Source organism: Varanus komodoensis, unplaced genomic scaffold, assembly GCF_004798865.1.
Source record: "Varanus komodoensis strain SLA01 unplaced genomic scaffold, ASM479886v1 scaffold10, whole genome shotgun sequence".
Taxonomy (NCBI): Eukaryota; Metazoa; Chordata; class Lepidosauria; order Squamata; family Varanidae; genus Varanus; species Varanus komodoensis.
Genome location: NW_025335269.1, coordinates 15,963,442 through 15,987,474, shown reverse-complemented (window position 1 = coordinate 15,987,474; position 24,033 = coordinate 15,963,442). Strand labels below are relative to the sequence as shown.

The 24,033-nt window shown below is 37.6% G+C and overlaps 1 protein-coding gene and 1 pseudogene across 4 annotated transcripts in view; both read left to right on the top strand.

The window, feature by feature from the left end:
• Positions 1-24,033, top strand: part of BBS9 (Bardet-Biedl syndrome 9) — a 271,501-nt gene that overhangs the window by 66,508 nt on the left and 180,960 nt on the right. The window lies entirely within an intron of this gene.
• On the top strand, positions 11,346-11,440 carry LOC123017712 (annotated as a pseudogene).

The window sequence follows — 24,033 nt, the reverse complement described above, 5'->3', positions numbered from 1 at the left end:
CAGAATTATTGGCATTCAACTACTTAGTACCAGGAGTATTGCATCTACCCTCAAACAGACTTGAACAATGATAAATATTTTATTTGTATTTACCGTTAAGGAGACATAGCTAAATTGCAATTTCCTTCTTCTTGTCAAAGCTGCCTAAAGTATGCTTGGCAACCCAACTCACTTAATGACCTACTTCATATGGCATGATAACCCATAATGAGGGCTGGCAATTGTAATAGCCTGTATGTCTCAAACATATTTGCAGACTTTTCCATTTTTGTGCAGGTGTGCTTATTCAAAGGTCTGCAGCTATGATCTTTGCATAATCTTCCTCTCTGCTTTACTGCTGTGCCATGGAATTTGCATATATTCATCAGTCCTCCCTCACTTGCTCACCTTGAAATTTGTATAGTCATATTATTAAATTAATTTTACTCAACAGCTGAAGCTTATTTCTTTACTGATTCCTTTCCCTCCTGCTGTTCCTTGAAATTTGTATATCCCTGTCACTGTTCTGCCACCCATATGTATACCTGATAGCTTGCAATGGGAACCATTTAAGGGTACCAACAAGCACAAAGTTGTGGAGAGCCTAAAGCAGCTGGCAGTTGCAGAAATTGCTGTAATTTGTAGTAGTGAAGTGGCTTTTCCCCTTTCTTATAAAACAATGTTAGCAATGCAAGCACTAGAGTGGACTATGAAATGGATAAGGATGTTGGACAAGCAGAGTATATCAGTATGCTGGACTAAATAGTCAACGTATGTCTGTGAGACCCTGAAATTTTGAGAGCATGTTACTGAGTTCATAAGGGTTCCAAAAATTAATTTCCGCTTTGATTTATATTTATTTATATTTATGTGTTTAAGACATTTTTATTCCACCGAGGTCTTGGGATGGTTTGACAGCCAAGCAGAACCAAACAAAACACAGCATCCCAATTAATCTCCAGTGATAAAACCCATATTAAATTGACAATCAAACCTTAAAATATTAGGAAAATCAATATTTTATTTTCAAGGGGGTGGCAGAGGATGAGGTGGCTGGATGGAGTCACTGAAGCAGTTGGCGTGAGCTTAAGTGGACTTCGGGGGATGGTGGAGGACAGGAAGGTCTGGAGGAATGTTGTCCATGGGGTCGCGATGGGTCGGACGCGACTTCTTAACTAACAACAAAATGATAATTAAATTGCATGAAAGTGGGAGTGTTTCAATAAGCAGTGAAACGCCCAGGAAAAAACCTGGCAAATATAGTGGAAAACTTATCAAACAATGTAGTCTTATTAATTGAATGACTGTACCTGCATATCAATATCCATTTAGTAATTTTGGTCACTCTCAGAAACTAGGCTGCCTTCTGTTGTTGTGTCTTATGTAACAGCCTTTGGTATTTCCCAATCTTAGTCAGATCCACAGACATTCATGAAGCTAGTTCCTTGAATCCATGAAAGGTTCTGCACACTCTTCCTCAAGTAGCTGTCTTTCCCTCCCTGTATAGCATGCTGCTTCTGAAACTATGATTTCACAAGCAATTTCTGATATGATATGGGAGTCGGAGAAAATGTTATTATGCAGGACTATTGGAAATCTGTTGTGTGAAACAAACTGTTTGGATCAGATTGCTCTGTGAGATTGTTTTGAAAAAGACAGATTTATAGCAGTGCTGGATCTATAGGCTTTTGTATTACAGGCAATATGTGCTGGTTCTAGAACAGGAGTAGGAACTTTATTAATTAAACACTGCATTCTGTTGTGAGTAATCTGTTTGGGGCTGCATGGCCATGAATTCGTGTTGAAGCATGCAGTTGGCAGGGCTAGAGCCAAAGTATTGCAGTTTTTCTCTTTCAGCCTCTTTTTTCTTTCTTTCTGCCATCTTTTTTACCTCTTTCCTAGAGGACTGTCAAGGAAGGGATTGATCAGTTTTGCCAGAACTGCACAAGAGGACTCTTGAAAGGGTTGCCCAACTCTGTTCTAGAAAAGCAAAGTTGGAATTATTTTAACTAGTGAAAACAGATTGCACTGATTTTTAAGATACATACAATTACTATTTAATAATTATACATTCATTTTTTCTGATTGAACTGTGTTTTAGTATTAATAAAATTTATCCATGGGAATAAAATTGAGATGCCCTATTTTTCTAATACCCATTTTATATATAATATTTTTAATTTTAAAGGCCATAAAGCAATTGCTTTTTAAACTGTTTCTGTGGTTTTACATCTTTGAATATCAGCACAAGTACAGCACAACTTTCCGATATAGTTGCTTTAGTTCAGAGGAAGTACTTGTGTACTGATATAAAAATTAAGAACTTTCGGGGGAAAAAATCAGCATTTACATGGGAATGTTCATGGCTGCCGAAATATATAAACCTGATAAAGCTAGTAGAAAACAATATTTATTTTCCAGTGTTTTCCACTTGGTACCATTATCTACTCCTAACTACATTTGAATGTAGCTACTAATTTCTGTTTTTTATGGCAATTCTGCATTGTGATATGTTTAATTGTCCTATTGAGGAACATAGCAATGTTGTTGTTTTGATGCCTAACACATGCTATGGCTAAAACAATTATTGTAACTTGACTAATGGTGTGATAATTTTAAAGGGTTGTTAGTGGGTTACAGCAGGGGTAGACAAGCTTTTTGAACAGTAGACACATCAGGCAATTTTAGAAAATGTACTGGGCACCAGCACGAAATTGCCGAATGTAACATAGAAACAGAGTGAGTCAGAAGGGGTCTCCCGGGCCATCTAGTCTGACCCCTGCTCCGCGATTGCACCTGTGTTCCCTGCCCCTTGCCTCCCCCCACGCACCCCATGCGCCCCCCCTCGCGTCTGTGCCCGCCTCCCCCAGTGCACCCGCGATCGTGCCTGTCTCCCCCCACCCCCTGCACAATCGCTGGGGGGAGGGGGTGGCCACGATCTTTGTTTGTCACTTTGCTTCAAATTTTTGTGAGTAAAAAAAAATAGTTGCAGAACGGATTAACCTTATTTACATTGACCCTTATGGGGAAATTTGACTTGCTCACAACCAATTTGGGTCACAACCAGAGTCCTGGAACGGATTAAGTTCATGAGCCAAGATACCATTGTAATTAGCCCCAATTACTGAATGCAAGGGAAAAGTGAGATCTGAGTCCCAACACACTAAGCAACTCCTTTGAAGCATTTTAAGCATGAACAGAAACCTATTTTGTAGAAATCTCAACTTCTAAGAAAATGGGTTAATATTAAGTGGGGGGAAGAATATCTTGGCAAGTGCCAAGAAAGTATTTCATTAACTTTTTAATGGAATGCCCTACCCCCCACCACACATTAAAAAAGGAAGAAACAGTATTTCAAGTAGTTATATTTTGTTAAACAGAAAGTTATGACCATTTCAACTACCCAACTTTCATTCACATAGAATATTCTTTCATTTCCTTAAGAATGTAAGTAACATAGGGTATGTTGTACAATCACAACACTGAGCTGCCCGTGTGCATGTCTGTGTATATCTAGCTATTCAGATAGTATGCAATTTTACTAGCTTTGATTGATGTGCCAGTTAGCTGTTCAGAGTGCTCAAGCTGTCAGCACTGACCATCTATCTGGTCCACATGGAGAGTCTTTGATCCACCTAGGTATCTATGCATAGAAAGTCTCTTCTGTTCATGCTAAATTGTGTTGGTTTCTGGCATAACAACTATGTTAACATGGCAGTAATAGAAGAGATAGTATTGCTTAATTATTAATATTTCCATTCAGATTTGTCAAAAGAGTCTATCCAAAGGTATAGCTGAGTAATGTGGTGGACTGATTTGGACATCATGCTAAGCCACAGTGAGTTAAATTCCAGGGTATAGAAGTGTATATAGTTTGCTATTTTGTATATATAGGCCATAACCATGGTTTTTTGTGGTGCACAAACCTGATGAGGGTTGGCTGTTGGCATGGTTAACAACTACCCACAGCCCTAAAAAAGCCCATGGGTTCTGTATGGTTTGTTGATAACCACACCACCAATTCCCCTTCCATCCATGCAGACTTAAATAAGCCATGCTGAGCATCATTGTAGTGCAAATTGGGTCAACGGCAATACTTTAAAGAATGAAAAATAAGGCCAGATTCAGCTGAGCAGACTTTTCATTTGTCATGTGTTAATGTTGACAAAATGCATTTTGCAAATTGCATTTCAGAAGTGATGCAGGATTACTTAATAGTTGTATTATAACTTATTCAGTAAGCATTTTATATACTTCATTTTACAGTTCAAATGCTAAAGTTCCTTTGAATTTAATCTTTGAGTGTTATTTATAGCTAGCAGTACATTTATACTGCTAGCTAAAGAGATTAACAAGTATCCCTTAGTATGTTTCTTCTTATTTTAATGTTTATAGATGAGAAAATTACCATTGGTGGGTATGTTTCCTTTGTTGCTAATTCAAAAGCAAGATATATATTTTGTTCTCTGCCAGTTTAGCCACTTTTTTGCAGAGTGGAGAAAGAATTGTTTTCTTCAAAAATTCACAAGCGTCTTGCTTATTAATTGAAGCAATTTAAGCAAGCTCACTTAATTGATACATCTTTTACCTCTAATTTTATGTCATTGGTTCAGTTTCTAAAAGTTATCTTCTGTGAAAAATAAAAAGTTATTTTATCATGTTTATCTTTTCAGTCAAACTCATTTCAGCATAATGTAGGTATCATTCCCAAAGCAACTACTTTTTCTTTGTATTTTTCTTTTTTGTTTTCCAGGGAACTTCTGTTTTTTAAAGTCCATTTTTGTTTTTAAAATAGATGACTCTTTAAAAGACTTATATCTCAATCCTGTTGATTACATTCTTGATGATCAGAAGTCCCTAAACATAAAAGATAAAAAACATAATATTAAATATTAATATTAAAACATAAACATAGAGACTGCCAGCCATCCAATGAAGGGTGAGAGGAGCAGAGGAAACAATCTGTTGCGCAGTCCTTGTCCTGCAGATCTCTATACAGCATGGGTCCTCAAACTACGGCCCGTTGGCCGGATTCGGCCCACCATGCCCATTTATCTGACTCGCCTTTTGATTATGTGAGCCCGGGGGAAGCCAGGCTGGGAGTGGCCGGTCCCGTGCCCACCGCCATGCCTTTCAACTGGCCCCCTGTTGAAAAGGTTTGAGGACCCCTGCTCTACAGGATCTCTTCATTTTAGCCTATCTAGGGACTACACAGCAGAAGAGGAGCACAGAAGGCTGGCAGAGGCTCAAGATAGTTTCTTCTTTTCATTGTAGCCACTTCCCTTCCTCCCCTTTTCTCCTGTACAATGTAACTTTTCCAGCCCCAGAGGGCTGTCACGCTTTGCTTTCCCCCCACACTGACTGCAAGGAATAATGGCTGACAGGAGGTTGGTTTGCCAACTCCCTCTTTCCAAGTCAGAGCACTATATCTGACCTTGCCAGTATTCAATATCCCATGACCCTTCAGACAGTGTCTGCAACAGTGCTATAAAATTGTTCGTTTTGTACACAGTCCTATACAGGTTTAGACAAAAAAAATAACCTTCCGTAGCTGCCAATATTCCATGGCCAGCAAGCTTGTAGAATTTTTTCTGTCTCAGCATGCATAGGATTTCATTCTAGATAGTTTTAAAAGTATAAAGAAGAGAACATTCCTTTTTCTTTTTCTCTTTTTGATCCAAGGCAAAGAAAGAAAATGTTGGTATTGATAGGGCTTTATAACTCTACCTGTAAATCCTGGCTTACTTTTTGCCTACTCTTGGATTAAGGCATCTAGTTTGAAGTTCTCTACCAGTGAAACAGGAATGTAGTGCTTCATATCAAAATAATATCAAGCACTTTTCATTTGGAATATGCATGTTTGTGGTATACATTACAAGTAGTGCAGTTACTTCCAGCAGAGCGCAGCAGAAGACAGTAAATATTGCAAAAAGTCACAGTTTGTGTTAAGAACCTGAAACTTCATAGAACAAAGCACTGGGATAAAAGGATTTTATGATTTATAAACTATGAAGACAAATCAATGTCAAAATAGTGCAGCTCAAATAAGAATTTGCTTTATTTTCTCTAGCATGGGATCACATTTAGAGAGGATACCGAGTTCTTCAAATATTCCATAGCTATATTAGCATTATATTTTATTTATGAGGATAACTAAGGCTACATTCATACAACATAGTAACCAACCCTGCAAATAAGTTACCCAGTTTTCATGGAACAACCCAGTATATCTGACAGACGATCAGCCTTAACATGGAATGTCCCCATGACTCCTCCCCACTCAGTCCTTCCATGGCTATTCCAGGGGACTCTGTCTTAGAAATCTTGTTTCCTCTTTCCACTGCAACTGGAATTAGCTTTCATGGCTGCACGTATCCATGTCAGATGTTAATAAAAATTTAAAAGGAAACTTGAGTTTTGATATCCCTTAAACGAGGTAACCTGTACTTTTCCACATTCCTAAACAACTTGCTAGGTTCTTGGAAAAGGTGGAACATTGGTGAGGGACAATAAGAACAGTCAAGTGCAAACAAACAAAAAACCTTAGGGGCCCTTATGGGGAAGGAATATATCCCCACTACCCTTTATTGCCAGCAAAGATTCCTGTGCAACCCAAAAATCCAACATAATACATTTGCACAACTCCCTCATGCACAAAAATGGTGACAAACTAGTGATAACCACTTCAGTATATATTTTGGGCACTGTGAAAGGATATTGTAATACATAGGATAATTATAGTATTAGGAAAAGCAAGCTTCAGAAGGAGAAAAAGCTAAAAGGAGAAATGTCATGGTTACAAAAAGGAATTGTGGTCAGTATGGCAGTGACCAAGCCAGTGGCAGTCTCTTCAAAGTGCTGCTTGGGCACTTGCTAGAGCAGCTTTCACTGCCTGTAGCTGGGGCAAGAGCAGCAAGGGGATTTGTTGTTCTTGCAAACAGCTTCCCCACTGCTTTCCTTGACCCACAGTGGAGTCAGTTGTCCAGGTTCAGGCACAGCAACCCATAATAGCTCAAAAATCCATAAAACAAGGCATGGATTGTTAGGTGGCTTGTTGTCAGATACAGTATTTCCCTGTTGTGTGAACATTGAGAGCTTAAGTTAATGGGTGAGGTGTTTCCAGTGGTCTAAGTAGCCAAAGCTGCTTTATTTGACTTTTGTCTTCCAGTCCTTACAAGTTGTTTCATTAACTGATGTGCCTCTCTATTCCTGGAGTAACTGTAAGTTGTAGGTGGTAGAAGTAACAAATTGTCAAGAACTAGGTTCTCCTCTCTTTCAAAGCAATGAGCTGTTCTTTGGCAAAAGCTCGTTATTTCCAAGGTACATTCAGCAAACTTTAGCCAGTGAAGAAAAGGTCTCTGAGCATACACAGAGCAGTTTGTTGAGCTCAAACTAGAAGCCATTTCCAGGAACCCTCCTGTTGAGTAACCCTGGACCCCAACACTCTGGAAGTGCCCTTCAGGAGGCGGGCCAACCTCCTAGCTGTATGCAGCCCCTTTAGTTGGCTAGCCCTTCTCTCCTGTTGCTGTGTCATGGGGTCAAGGATTGTAGCAGACTCCTCTAGCTCTGTTCCCATGTTCCCTTCCAGCACTTGCAGGCCCAGACTGTTCTCAGGGTCTGCTGGAAAAACTGAAGACAGCAGCCTTGAGATAAGCTCTTTCAGCTCCATCTCTGCATCCAGGGGCCTCATATCCCAGGCCCCATCCTCCTTATCCATGGTCTGTGTCACCCTGGCCCTGAAACGCATGTCAACAACTGCCATTTTCATTCCACATACATTGTGTTATTGTTAATTAAATAGAACTCCAGGGATTTGACCAAACATTAAAAAAAAGAAAATCTTAAGGCACAAAATGCCTATCAGGATTTCTTATTTTCAGAAAGATTTTATTAATACTTCAAGGACTTTATTTCAGGCAATTAAGCAAGGATGTTAGTGCTTTAACTGCTCTTACAGCAGCTCCATTAGTGAGCCTGACTAAAATTAAATGGTGTGTAATTAATCAAAATAAAAACCATGAAAAGGAATATCAAGATTCTATTCAAATTTTATGGCATTTACCACAGGACAATTCTTAAAAATTAAAGACTGCTGTTTCATCAATTCTTTTTATGTGAGACATAGAGGATTTTTTATGGCTACACACCTCTGGTATTACACCCTATATTAATTCAGTTAAGGTTCAGCATTTTACATGAATGTAAAATGTAATTTCACAAGTAGGTGTAGTATTGTTAATCTTTATGCTTCTAGGTGTATTTTATTTATTTATAGCATTTCCATTCCACCCCGTAACCAAAACTCTCTAGGCAGTTCACAGCAGTTAAAACCATAAAATATAACATGATAAAATAGAATATGAAAGTTTAGAAATGCTTTATAAAATTTTAAATACAGTAACAGATTTAAAGCAACAGGAACTAAGGAACTAAGATCTTCACCTAATACTGAAGAGAATGCAATGCAGTCACCAAATGAGCTTCTCTGAGAAGCTTATTCCACAGCCTAGCTGCCATAACAGAAAAGTCCCTCTTAGTACCACCTATTTCAAATCCTTTGGTGAGGGATCCTGGGGAAGTAAGGAATAATGAAACTTACTTTGGACTTATCAACACATAATTCTAGACTTTCTTTGGTCATAAGAAGTCTACCTTAAAGGTGTTACTGGAAGCTCATCCATTACGCTCTTAGTGTTGAGGTATCCAGTAATAAATATCCCATCAATCATAATTCTTAATCAGAGACATGACCTAATAATCGGCATTCTACTTTCCCTTGAAGCAGGGAGCTGTGAGTCATTTCCTTGCAGTAGTGGTGAGGAACCTTTTTCTACCCGAAGGACAAACTCAATATCAGAGAAGCTCTTCAGGCTGCATTTTAGTCATAGATGGTGGCAAAGACAAAGTGGATAGAACATACCTGATATTTAGGTCTAATTTTTAACGTTATGAATTATGATAATATTAAGAATTAGTCTGAACTCAAAGCAAACTATTAATAACTTAAGCTTATTAATACTTGTACTTTTTTCTCAAGGGTGAATATTCAGTGGTATATATTCAAGATAGGTTGAACAATTTACCAAAATAGTTAATTTACTGAAGAACATGAAACATAGCAACTTTTCTTACTTTCAAGCTTTATATTCAAGCAATATAGTTTAAACCTAGGGTGGGTCAATTCCAGACAGCTTTGCCTCATAAAATAAGATAAAAATAAAGCATACTTGTTTTCTGTCTTACTCTCCTAGAAGGGCATGGAAAAACTAAAAATCTGTATTTCACTACAATATAATTTAAAATAGGACAATCCCTTTCTGCCTTTAGTATACAGAGCACAGCTGTTGGATCACATAGTGAAGGTGGGCTCTGCATGAAAGGCTTTGTCCTGGGGATGCCATTCACACAGATCCCATTCACATGGAGCAAAGCCACCGAGTTATCCCTGTATCTATTGCCAGCAACCTGGCAGTAGCTTCTATACTTAGAAGCTGCTAAAAACAACAAAAATAGAAGTACATTTCTCATTTTATACATTGCTGAAGAATTTCTGAGACTGACTCTGTGGACAGACTAGTTCATTCATTAGATTCTTCAAAAGAAGGCAGCCATAGACAGTTCTGAATGCCACAGTCTGTCTTCAACAAATGTTATGTTCCCTTAAAATTAAAGATACCTACATTGTTTGCAAATAACATGTCTCATTAATTTCAGTGGAGCAGGTTAAGTGTATTTCAGTTTAACCAGGCTGGCATCATGTGGAGTGATTTTCATGTGTTACCAAGTGCTTGGGACTTGATAAAAGCATATGTTCATCTAAACTTAACTAATGTTTTTTAACTAAATCTTAAAGGTGAAGCCTCCTGTCTGGCAGGTATTGTATATTAGAGATATACTTCAATCCTTGAGTAACCCTATTTAAATATACCACAAAAACTCCAGTCACTGTTCTCAACAGAGCTGGTAAAACTTTATTTATTCTATACTGTCCCACAACCAAAGCTCTCTGAGCACTTTACAAAAATCCATAAAAATAAAAATGCAATAAATAATATAAATCAGAAAAAAATTAAAAAGTTTAAACATCTAAAAACAGACAATAGCAAAGAATGACTCTGCAAAACACCTGCAATGAGAAATCCTCCTCAAACCACTGGGTGACCAAGTATTCATTCGATTAGGCCCATTTAGGGTTCATAATGTAGTACAAGAACTTTCAGGTTGCATCAATTTCTTTCTCAGACAAGAAGTAAAAAAAGCTGCTATAAAAGAACCAAAGTAAAAGTCAAGCCTGACTTTGAGGGAAACAAGTCACTTACGGTTTTTTAAAATGACTATTATTCTAGTGTTTATTTTCCTGCACTTCTGATCTGTTATCATCAAACACAAAATAAAGTGTTAGCTAGAAGGCATCATGTAATTCCACAATAGTTTCTGCAATACCCTGGAATGTCCATGAAAGTTTAATCTTAAAAAAACCAACAATTTTATTGAAGTGTCTCAGAATTACTGTTTATTGGTCAATATGTATATTATTAATGCTATTAAGTATAAAGTAGGACCTACTGAGATTGTTCATTTCATAAGAACGACTTTTCTCCAGTTTTCTTCAGTATTTCTGGAAACATTATAAAACCCTTTCCCAAATTTAAGCAGATATGAGAAATATTTGCATTTTTGTAGTTAAAGAGGTAACTTAATGAAATCACTCAGCACCTGGTAGGCTCCAAGGTGAAGGGGATAAAATATTCTCAGTTAGTAGGAGATTTGAGCTGCATTAAGCTAAAACATAACTCAGCTTCTTAATGGCAGGTTTGAGCTCACATGTTTCAAGTATTTAAATTGGCATGAAAGCTGAGCACTAGGTCATCTTGCAAAGAAATGTTTAAATACTTGATGGATAATCAGTCATTTTTTAAAAAGAGACATCTGTTTTTCATAGGATTAGTGGACATTAGGTCTAAAATGGTTTGTAATTACAGCAGTATTGCTGAAAATCAGAAAGCAAAATGCTGTTCCAAATTTTTAATTTGAAATGCCACAAAATGTGCTTTTCTCCTTTGTTGTTAAGCTGTAGTATGGAGTCAAAAATTGTCACAGAATATTACTATTCTACAATTTTCATCTAATATAGAAACAAGACTACAATATTGCCTCAAAATATTTGTTTTAATCACTCAGGCTAGTAACCCTGAAGCAAATAATTCAGGTTTAAAATCCTTTGAAATGTGCTAAAAGTAGTATGAAATAACTATTCTCCTAAAGCAGATATGGAGGGAAAACAAATTAAGCCTGTTTAAGGAGGCATTTCACCTTTTCTACTACATTTCACAATGTCTGTTCTTATATTGCTTCAGCAGCTAAAATTACTAAAAATACTAAAATTGGAATGATAAAGAGAAGATTAGCATGGCCCCTGTGCAAGGATGACACAAGAGCCTTTTATTCTGCCATCATTTTAATACGTAAATAAGGATTTAAAATGTTTTAAGATCTGTCCACAGTTGCACTTTTCTTTTCTTGTTTTATGAAGTGCTGGTTTATGTTTGTTTATTATTTATTGTTTTAATCACTATATGGGAAATGGCCAGAGCTATTGACATGATTGCTCCTAGGCTCCCTCTCCTGCCAGGCAGTGCCCGTTCATCTCCATGGTATACATCTGAATTACGGGCTATGAAGTGGGTTGGGCGATTACTAGAGCACAGGTGGAGGAAATCACGAGATGAATCTGACCGAACACGCTTACATGCTCACTATTGAGCCTATGCTGTGGTGGTGAAGTCAGTGAAGAAGAAATTCTTCTCCACTTCCATTGTCTCCTCACAGTGCCGTCGAGTGGAGCTCTTTCGGGTGGTACATGGGCTGATACATCCAGGCCCCAAAAGAGATCCTGTGCCACCATCGACTACCCGCTGTGATGACTTTGCCCGGCACTTCAAATTCATCACGAGCTAGACTTTACAGTTGATACAGTTCCTTTAGGGGAGGCCCCAAGAACTCCATCTGGTCTAGCATTATTGGATGAATTTCAGTTAATGAGGCCTGATGATGTGGACAAGGTACTTGGACAAGTACATCCTACCACCTGCTTGCTTGACCCTTGCCCTTCATGGCTACTTACCAAAGCCAAACACGGGATTGGTTCCTGAATCCAAGAGGTTATTAACACCTCTCTGAGGGACAGCTGGGTGCCCACTCCTTTAAAGGAGGCGGTAATGAGGCGTGTCCTAAAGAAGGCGTCTCTGGATCCAGTTTGGGAGTGCTTCTCGACTCGGAGCTGTCATTGGAAGCCCAGGTGACAGTGGTGGCAAGGAGCACTTTCCTTCAGCTTTGGCTAATCTATCAGCTGCGTCCCTACCTGGAGGAGAACTGCCTAGCAACAGTGACACATTCATTACTTCCCGTTTGGATTACTGTAACGCGCTCTACGTGGGGCTGCCCTTGAAGACAGTCTGGATACTTCAGATGGTGCAAAATAGAGCTGCCCAGGGTGCTGTCGGGGACTGGTTGTTATTCTCATATAACTTCAGTCCTCTGTCAGCTCCATTGGCTTCCCATCGAAGTCTGGGCTCAATTCAAGGTGCTGGTTATTACCTATAAAGCCCTAAATGGCTTGGGACCAGGATACCTAAAGGAACGCCTTTTTCCCTACATGCCCTCCCGCCCCGTAAGATCGGCAGCAGAGGCCCTCCTCCAGGAACCCTTTTTGAAAGAGGTTAGGAGACAGAGTACTCAGAGGAGGGCCTTGTTTGTGGTGGCGCCCCAACTATCAAATGCGCTCCCTAGAGAGGTCTGCCTGGTGCCATCATTATATGTTTTTCGGCGCCAGGTCAAGACCTTTTTATTCGGCCAGTATTTTAACACATAATTTTTTTGTGATATGACTTATTTATATTTTAAATGATGCTCAGTGTGGAATAGTTAATTTATTTTATTCTGAAATAATGTTGTAAGCTGTACAGAGATGACAGTAATGGACAGCATACAATTTTTAAATAAATAAATAAGTAAAAATATATTATTGTATTACAGTATTATTTTACCATTGTAAGCTGTCCTGAGCCTTATTGGGAAGGGCATGATAAAAATATTTTAAATAAATAAAATATGTGATATTTTTCTGTAAACTGCTTTTTAAATGAAAGCTAGAATTCTCAGTTCTCTAATAAAATGATATGAACTATAATGAAGTGTTTCAAGGAGGAAGGCTTCCATTTTGTCTTGTTCCCAGCACCTATAAAGTATCTAAGGCAGCAACAAAACCAGCCTTCATTTCTTCCCCATAAGACACAGGAAGAAAAAAATGGCTGCAATTTGGTATATTCACATTACTCTTTCCCTGCCCTCCATAGGTGTGTTTGGGAACTAATCAATGGCAAGAGACTAGAAATTAGACCTCCTCCTTGTCAGATTGAGGAGTGTACATGGCCTCCCACAGTGTGAGGCAGAGCACTCAATTCTAAAACAAATTAAGGAGACTTCAGGCCTGGGTCCACCTTTTGTGTTGAAAACGAAGACTCTGGAGGCAACAGACCCTAAAATTATAACCTCCTGGTCCCTTGAAGCCGGAGTTTTTCTAGGAGAATGGGAAGCCCAGAAGATCTTTGGGTTCACAGTGCAGAGCTTGTTAGTCTAAAAAGGGGGAAATTCCAGAAATATTGTTCTATTTTGAGAATCAGGAACATGCCTAAAAGTTGTAAAGCACCGCTTGGAGCTGATTAAATATATAACTGCATGTGTAAGCAGAATGGGTTACAAAAGCTGTTCTTTTCTTCAGTAGCAGATCATGTAGTGGGTTTTTCTGCTGACACTTAGAAGTGAGCCCAACTCCATGAGCAGCTTGAAAAAAGGGGAAGAAAGAAATCACTGGGCAGCAATAGGGTTTGACTGCTCCTGGGAGTTCCTGAAAACTCAACATGCCACCATTAGATGGAGAGTGGCACAGTCTTGTTTCAGGATAGCCACTTCTAATCAGCAGGGAAATTTTTTCCTGTTTGATTTTTTCCAGTTCATAAGGAACATTTTTAGCCTTTTGATCTAAGAGAACCACTGAGGAGGTATTTTCTTGAAAGTAATCCATGCTGAACACAGTGAGGCTTGCTTTCAAATGCACGAGCTTAGATAGGGATTTCAGGTTCTTTGAACTTTGCAGTGGGGGAAGAACCAAAGGGTTGTCCCCCACTGGTCCCTGACTCCCATAAAGTTGCATCATTACAGATGAGGGTTCCCTCCACTTATTCTATCATTGCAGGTGGGGCGTGAAATACTGCAGTGTATCACCACTTCTAACGACTGTTTCTGCCTGACCAGGAACAGAAGTGCCATTCAGATTTTTCTGAGGAAGGAGAGCTGAGAAGGATCCTTCCCCCCATTTGTCTTACCCTACTGTTCTGCACAGTGAAAGAACGCTCAGGTTTGAAGCCAGCTGCCAGTTCCAAACCTAAGCATTTTATTACTTAGTAGCAGGAACGGTGGCACAGATTCTCTTACAAGAATATATTTAGCCAATTTTTCCCTTTTAGTTATACAACTTGCAGTTAAAGAAATTCCGATGCAGTTGCATTGTAGAGTATGAATTTACATTCAGCAGAACAAATATTTTGTCTGATTCTATTGTTTATGGTGTATATTGAACTGTTGAAGGATTTTCACAATTCCTCATTCTACAATAGACTTGGCTTAAGCACAAAAGCAAGAACATTAAAACTTACCCAGTACATTGTCACATGGACAGTTTTACAGTAGGTTTTGAAATGTGGGGTGGGAGAAGTACAACAACAAGCAGGACATGGTTGACATCCATACCTGAATGGGAGGAAATGCTTTTGATGATGCCAACTGTGTTCCCATTTTTGGTATATAATTCTCACAGTGAAGTGTTTTCTGTGTAATGTGTTGACATATTTATTTATTCTTTCAATAGTTAAGAAAGGCTTTCACTTGCTCCATAAAGGTCTATGACATCAGTAATATATAAATTAGACTGTACATGCTGTGAGTTAATAAGTTGCCTTATTCATTTGTAGCTTTTCAGGGTGTGTTTGTATTAACTAAGCAGGTGGTACCATTTGTCTCTCTGGAAAATGTGAATGCTGTCTCTGTTTTCCTTTCTCTGTTTTCACACACTGCTTTAAACACCTTAGATAAGTAATTAGAAACTAAAGGTTGTAGTTAATTGTCCAGAACATAGGATTGGAATTCCAATCCTGGAATAACCCAAGTGATTTACACTAAATTTGGCATTGAGTGTAAGAGGCTGAAGTCACTTCTAATGACATGTCCCTGTTCGTAAACAGGTGTTTGCCCAAGGGGAAAACACTAGTATTACTTTGCAAGTGTTATGGAAGAGTGATTCAGTGGAATATGTGAGTGTTTCTTACTCCTGTATCCCAAATGTATTATGTCAAACCTTTTAGCACTTAATGTTCAGTGAGGTATTGCTTGCAGCAGTGGAAGAGATTGGATTCCAGAAAAGATGCCACCTTTGTATCAATTAGCCTTGTTTAATGAATAGTGTTTCTGAATATGATTGGCAGTCTCTTGTCCCTTCTTAATTAAATTGCACCCTGATCTAGAGCCTTTGTTAAAGTTGTCAGGTTCGTTTTTATTGCTAGTTTCCATGGGGAGTAGTAATACATGAAGGCAACCAGGAATTCACTTGTGAAAGTACTAATTAGACTGCTTTAACACCATCAAACTGAGATAGGGAGGAAAATGTGTCTAATTATGTTACTTTACTTTTATCCTTAGAGATTAACAACACATAATAACCTTCCAAATCAAATTCTTTTACTCATATAAGATTAAATAAATTCACATAATCATCAGTTCTGGGTGAACAAATGTTTCTGTTAAACTCAATCCTCCACCCACCCCCAATATACTGTTTCTCTGCTTGGGACTATTATATACTTTGACAAAAAGGTTATAATCAGTGTAATAGGAAACTTTCTTGCTTCTTAGCAGTCTGATTTATTTTACTATTTTCCCTAGAATATCTTGCTTCAGACTACTGCATGAGAGAAGAGGGGGACAATTCTTAAAACACACACACACGTTCACACACACAACCTTGGGTGTGCAAGGCTTGCTGGATTTTACATTGAATAGCATATTAGAATTTACAAGAACAGCTGAGATCCAAGCTCCAGACTACTGTGCAAAAGTAAGCAGTGTCCAACCCTTCCAAAACCCCAACTTCTTGTAAGATATGATTCTTGTGGAGATGACCTGTGAACATAGAAAGCACTGTTGGAATTGTCTGTTTTCTAAAAATTAAATGGAGATGAATCCATGAACTAGAACCAATAGGTTCCTAGGATCCTACAGAAGTGAACACACCTAGGATGTTTTCAACAGGTCAACATATATGCCTCTACATAATCTTTTAACAAATATTCATTATCCCAGTGATTCACATAGATGGGTGACAAAGACAGGAAAGAGTGGGCAAGAATGACAAAGATCATGGGATGGGTTGATAACTCAGTTGTAAATTTCTCAGACCCCTAATTATACCTCTGACCTTTGTTATAGAGCATAGTGCCATTTTTAGTGCCAAAACATTAGGATTGCAATATCATAGACCTGTTTTGGCTCTAGGCCATTTTGTGCTATCATGTACCATTTTAAACAGGTTTATTCTACCAAAGGGTTGTTTGTATTGATTTAACAAGACTATTTACTGCATGTTCAAGTAATGATACACAAAATATCCAGAGTATCTCCTAAATGTTTTTAAAAAGCCAGGAAACAAAAACAGCATTAGGGTAATATTTTTCTTAAGGTGTTTGTCATTTCACAACAATGTTGGTCATTTCACAACAATTTCAGTGTGAGTTGCAGTACTTTGTTTGAAGAATTTGTTCTACGTATAGGACAATTCATTGCAGAATGATTTTTGAAAAAAGGTCAGCCGAGTTTACTAGAAAGGAAAGTGAGTATTCAGTGTATATTCCAGTAGCCACTCTGGCTTCCTATGTGCTACATGGCTACACCATATTTGATTCCATTAAAATTTTTACAAGATGTTTGGTAATCATTTCCATAATAAAATTGTATGCAATTTTTAATAAGAAAATGGATGCCATTTTAGGAAGTGAAGTCATATAGAGGCTTTTGGTGTTAGCTACTAAAGCACATATTACTTAAACTGTTTTTAAAAAATCACAGTGATTTATTTGTAGTACATGTTTCCAGAAACATTAGTCAAGCACTGTTTTCAGAATCAGTGGCATTTTGACATGGAATATGCAGTGAACTAATTAGCATACTGAGCTACTTAGTTAAGAAAATTGTAAGTTTAATCATATACTGAATGCAATTGGGAAAAGAGTAAACCACCTGAAAAGCTTTTTGAAGCAATAATAATAAACTGATAGAAAGTTAACCAGCACTGAATTAAATTTTATTTTTTTGGTTTCAGTCCAAGGCAAAATAGTGTTTAGTATTTTATATAGTAAAATCTGAAGCCCCAGAGTAACACTTTAAGTAGTTATTATTTTCAAGTAATATCCAACCCATTTGCTTCAATGGAATGACTGTAAATAAAGTGAGAAGTGAGAAAAGCATATGCTTTTGTACATCATTACCCTATTTAAATACTAATAAGTGCTAAGTGCTGTATCAGATTTATTTGACAAGCTTTGAAGAAATTTTGTTTCTCACCATAATATCTGCAATAAACACTTTTGGGTTGGAATTACAGTTTCTTCAAAAGGTTGTAACAAATGGGTGTGGAGGAACTGAAGATGTTATAACTGCATCTAGGGACAGGAAGATCAAAGGAGGTATTTGAGGACTAAATTTAGGTACGGGTGTGGATTTCCTTTGCTAAATTGCTCATTGTGGATTAAAGTGACCTGAAAGCAGTGCCAGTCATAATGGAAACAGAATGAAGACCAAAACAGAATTTCAGAAGGGGGAGCACCTGTTGATCCCACTTCTACTTAAGTTAATTAGTTAATCGTGTTGTGTTCACTTCAGATTACAATTGGTATGTTAGGAAACTCATTTCTCTATGGTGAGTCTTTCTTTTGAAGTCACATGATTCTGTCTTTAGTCTTAAGTATTTAAAAAATAACTAGTTGAATTTGATAAAGTTAATATTGAATTGACACTTCAAAATTTGTTATTGCTCCAGTAGTAGTATTTTCAACCATATTACCTTACTTGTCCATGTAGTTTCTCCATTGTGTGTTTTACACGCAGATCTACCCTCTTGCTGTAGTTATAATATATATGTAATACTTTCTCATTGCTAAGAAAATTAGCCATCAATCTTCACAATATTTCAATTGTCTTGGTCTGAAATTGAATGTTTTGAATGATTTTAAAAACAAAAAGACTTTGGTCTGATCATACTTTCTATAAAAGATAAAGTATACCTGATTCAACAAGTTACCCTTTTTTCTCTATGAAAACATGAAAGTATAAGAAAAGTAATGTTGTTCTTTAGAACATTAATGCAGACATTCAACGTAAAAGCTCATTTCTTTCTACATTATCTATCAGTTTTATTGAAATTTAACACTTCCCAAAGTTTACACAAGATTATTATCAGGAGTTGTCAATAGGCTGATAGACAATATATTTTTTCAAATGGAAATGTCTAGGTGTTTAATTTGTGTCCACATTGTTTTGTTTCATCTTTTCCTCTAATTCTCAGCTCATCTTTTACAATGCTAAAGGGCAGTAAGTATATTTCCAGCAAATTTGTTGCTACCTTCTATACTATGTACTTCTGACAGTTGTTGTTCAACAGATTATAAGAAGTCTTAAAACAACTTAGCAGGGCAGGTAAGTTATGAAAACTGGGATTTGTATAGGCAGAAATATGTTACAGTCCTTTTCTGCTATCCACAGATAGGAAATAAAGTTAATCCTAGAAAGGGCAATATTCTCTTTTTGAAGGCATATTTACAGGTGATTCACATAACCCACAATTATATCTGAATCTGCTGTTAACCCTTAATCTTTTATGCAGTACAGTTTGCCAAGCGACCAGCTATTTATCTGATAACTTTTTCGGTGCACAGGGTTAAAAAAAAAATGTACTCCTTCCATCATAGAACACCAATCCAACCTCATCATGACTAATTAATTACTTTATTAGTAGTCAGGTTGAACAGAGGTTTGATTTGCATGTGCACAAATGAAATATAAATATAAATGCTGTTGTAAAATCAGAATTATTTCCCAGTAAGTATCAGAAGAAGCAGTTTTTACCATTTTATAATTTTTAACAGTTAATAATTCTGTATGTCCCTGTTTTTCAAACATCTACAAATGGCTTTTAAATTAGTCAAACTAGACCGTTGGTTTTTTTTTTTTTTTTTTTTTTGGGCAGAGGGAGGTAATTTGTGATAATGGTGGAATGAACCTGCTGAGGAGGCAGAGAAGACTTCATAGTTGCAGTGGCAAGGTGGTCTTACTGATTTAAAAATACAGAGTGTCCAAGGGCAGTTATTTTTTTCTTTCATGTATAAAAAGAAAGGGTCTTTCCATTGCTTCCATTTTGAGTTTACCTGGCTGTAGCCATCTAGCAGGATCTCTATGAGTGATAGAATGTCCTTAGAAATTACTCTGCATCACAGCAGGTTGTGTAATGACACAGGTATGGTGTAGTTTGTTGAAATATTTGACATCTCTGTTAGAGATACTTATTCAGTCTTATGGAACTGCCGAGTTCACTGGGAGGAGGGAATGATTCTCAAAACTCCAGTATGGAATTTTCTGAATTTTAATCTTATGATTTTTTTTATTTGAAATGTTTTGTAAGGTAATTTAACAAGTGTCCCTTTCATCAGTTAATGTTCCGTGTGTTTGTAAATTAATGGAAGAACTATATTAACAAGTGCTAGTACCCTTTTTCTATAAACCATTTTAATTATGCATTTCAGACAAAAAAAACCCATTATTGGTATTGAGCTGAAGGTGACCATAGAAGTAGTTCTTTCTATTTGTTTAAATACAATCTAATCACTACATTTAATAAAAAACAAGAAGATCTATGAAGCTTATATGAATATATTTGAAGAAATGTCAAGCAACATTACTTGTGCTCACACTACTTTAGTGCATATTATCCTTTTGGTTCATGTAGTGTGCCCCCTTAAATGTTTTTTAAAACAAATAATGAGTAACAAAGAACATGCCATTCCAAATATTCTTTTAGTTTGAGTGCAATATTAAATGCCTAATGGGAAAGGAAATATAGCATATCACTTTCTAATTGGTGCTATTTTTGACACATCTTTTGTGTCGTTTGCTTACAGTGTAGGAAGCATGGTTAAAAAAAGAAAAGAAACCCTGAGGCTTTAACTGCAGGGATTCCACACAGGAAGTATGGGAAATACTTCAAAACAATAATTAAAGTCTAAAATCAACTGTGGACAGAATGAAAATGTTTACCAAACATGTCTGTACCTAAAATATCTGCTTGGTCTTGCTAATTTGTTCAACATGTAGCATGGAAAGATTTTGAAGCTCAATGCAAAATAGCAACAAGTGACTTTGTTAAATGGTTTGATATACAGATCTTTTGTTTCTCTGGGTACATGAAAGTGTCACAAAATCACATTGTACATTTATCTTTTATAGGTAATAGTTCCCTTTTGTCTGTACTAATTATCAATGAAGTGTCAGTCTGCCTCCTGTGCACTTCTGTTTTAAATGAATTGTGCACTATATCCTTGCTATCAGAGCCTAACATTTTTGCCCCTTTGTCTCTTACTGTTGCCTTATGAAAATGGGATTAGTATCTGTGATACTGTTAGCACTGATCCTAGCTATAGTCTTGTGACAGTGCACTGTCTGCTCATCAACTACAACCTTCACTGGTTGCCTCAGTACCAAGAGTTGCAGCTCTATCTTTGGCACCATTACTAGTCTCTGCCTCTTCCTTGGCAGCACATACTTCAGTAACTCATTCCTTGTCTTGACTAAAGGATTCTGAAATGTCCATTGTGATGATGCTAGTTAAGATCATGGAGGACAACATGTGCATCTGGAATGGGCTACAGACAACCATGCTGGATTCCCCACTTAGTTGAGTGGCTTCTTAATTTGGTAGAGTGACATGGCAATGTGTTTAATTGTTTTTTTCCTTTTTGCTGCAAACTTAGTAGAATGTACATTAAAAAAAATCATCAGTCGTATACTTCAAGTAGAGTTTTTAAAACGTTATCAGTAGCAAAGGTGGTTATATGTGCTAAAACTTCAATTCTTTATGGGTACTTGTGTGGGTTTTGTATGGCAAGACATAGAAAACCATTTCTTTTACCAACCACTGAGCTCATTTGAAGGAGTGTTCTTGGTTCCATATAGATTTGAGACCTGATTAGAATCTGCTCAGAAAAGAGACTTTAGGATAGCAGCTCCATTTCTCTGGAGCTCTCTGGAGGCAGGAGCCAGCATTGTACTATTTTGCTGGAAATACTTTTATTTCAGGAAACAATTCTGAACTATCCAACCACTATTTTATTGATTTTGGTTTTGTTTTGTTTTTATCAGTTTTATATTTTATTGTTCAGTCAAGAACCTCCATCCTTCAATATGGAGTGGTATATAAATCTTGTTAGTTAATATTGCTATTTTTGTTAATATCATTCTGTGTTCAGCCATAATTAGTATTTTATTTTGAGTAGCACACCATTAATCCTAGGGAAATTTAAAGAGAAGTGATATTTTATCAGTCATATCTCTTCATTTAAAGTGTTATGTATTTGAAGTTTGCTTGGTGTTTCATTGCTATTGATATTGCTAAGTAATAAGCAAGTATATTAGCATGAAGAGAAATGCCAGCTTTTAAAAAATACTGTTTGCTTATTGATTGCTCTTACCTGTGTGTTTAAGCTCCAGATGAGATATGTAATACTTTTTAAACCACTTCAGAACAGAATATAATCTAACTTATTTGAACTAGGTTTATTCAAACTTAGCTGGTTATCAGCATTCATGTTATTGGTGCTATGAATAAAAAGGAAGGCTGTAGTAGGAATCATTTACTTAGTACATTTTACTAGGTACTGTTCATTTAATTTTTATTTGTTCCTTGAGAATACCTTCTATATGTGAGGATAATGTTTTGAAATCTCTATTTATTGATTACAGGTTTAATAACATGTAAATTAAATAAACTGTGGACCATAATAATATTGACAAGTTACCAAATTAATAGCTAAATTCATGTAACAGATGTAAATAGTATAGATCTTAGATATTTGAGTATGCTAAAAGCATTGACAATCAACTTTAAATCTGGCTCAGTTTTAACATGGAATGGTCCTGGCATAAACTACAGAAACATGAGCCAAGGGCTTAAGACGGGTCCTCAAACTTTTTCAGTAGGGGGCCAGAGGCATTGTTGGGTGCGCGCAAGGTGGCGTTGGGTGCGCGTGGTGGCGGCTTGCTTGGAGATCTCCCAGCGAGTTCAAAACCATCTCCGAGCAAGCAAGCCACCACCTCCAGCCCGCACTGCGAGGCAGCGGCAAGCACGCATGCGCGGGGGAGGCAGACGGTGGTGGCTTGCTCGCTTGGAGATGGTTTTGAACTCGCTGGGAGATCTCCCAACAAGTCCAAAACCATCTCCAAGCGAGCAAGCCACCACCTCCCACCTGCGCAGTAAGCCGTATCCATCCTGCAAGCCATAGTTTGAGGACTCATGGCTTAAGAAGCCTTGAGAAAATGGTATTTTTGCTCTTTTTGGTTTTTAGGGCTGGGTAAATAGTCTTGCAGTATGACAGATTTCATTTACTATTTGAAAACATGAAACTTTCTTAAAATGTCTAAATGTCAGGTGTGATTCAGGATCCTTAGACATTCTTTAATCCAGGGATGGAGAACCTCTGGCCTGTGGGCTGAATTAGACCTACCAAGTCTCCCCATCTAGCCTGTGAGGACTTGAGATGATAAGGGAGAGGGGATGGAAGAGCAACTGGGAGTAGGAGATCTACATAGATCAGGTGAGAGGGATATGCGTGGATGGGGTATGTGGGGAGCAAGCATATTTAGAGGATATGCTCATAATGCTGGCATGCAGCCCTTGACAAATTTGTCTGGAGCCAGGTTGGAATGAGATGGTTTTCCTACCCTTGTACTAATTAGTCACTGAAAAATGGAACTTTCTTCTTCTTTTTTCTTCTTTTTTGCATAACATTCAAATTGCACCACTTTTCTCTAATGTTGAGCCATGGTGCTTCATCAGATTTTTTATTATTTTTGCTCCTGTTTCTCTTTATTCATTAGCTTTGCATTCTACCAGGTGCAGAGCTCTCACCAATCCTCTGCATCTGGTGGAATGCAATCCTGTTTTATCTATAATTCGTTACATTTCCTCTATTATTCAGTAGCTGAAGCTTTCTGGGTCATTTGCAACAATTGTTTTTGTTTGTTGTTCAGTCATGTCCAACTACAAGTGAACCTATGGGCCAAATCTTGCCACACTTTCTGATCTCGTACCACTTCTTTCAGCTAAATTATGCTCTGGCCTGCATCCTCTTCAATGGAGTCTAACCACCAAACTCAACTTTAAGAAAATTAAGAAAACTAAGATCATGGCATCCAGTCCTCTCACTTCTGGGCAAATAGATGGGGAAGAAATGGAGGTAGTGACAGATTTTATTTTCCTGGGCTCCAAGATCACCGCAGACAGGGACTGCAGCCAAGAAATTAAAAGACACTTGTTCCTGGGCAGGAAAGCTATGGCAAATCTAGACAGCATACTAAAAAGCAGAGACATCACCCTGCCAACAAAAATGTGTATAGTCAAGGCTATGGTTTTCCCAGTTGCAATGTATGGCTGCAAAAGCTGGACCATAAGGAAAGCTGAGCGCCAAAGGATTGAGGCCTTTGAATTGTGGTGCTGGAGGAGACTCCTGTGAGTCCCTTGGACCGCAAGGCGATCAAACCGGTCAGTCCTAGAGGAGATCAACCCTGACTGCTCTTTAGAAGGCCAAATCCTGAAGATGAAACTCAAATACTCTGGCCACCTAATGAGAAGGAAGGACTCCCTGGAGAAGAGCCTAATGCTGGAAACAATAGATGGCAAAA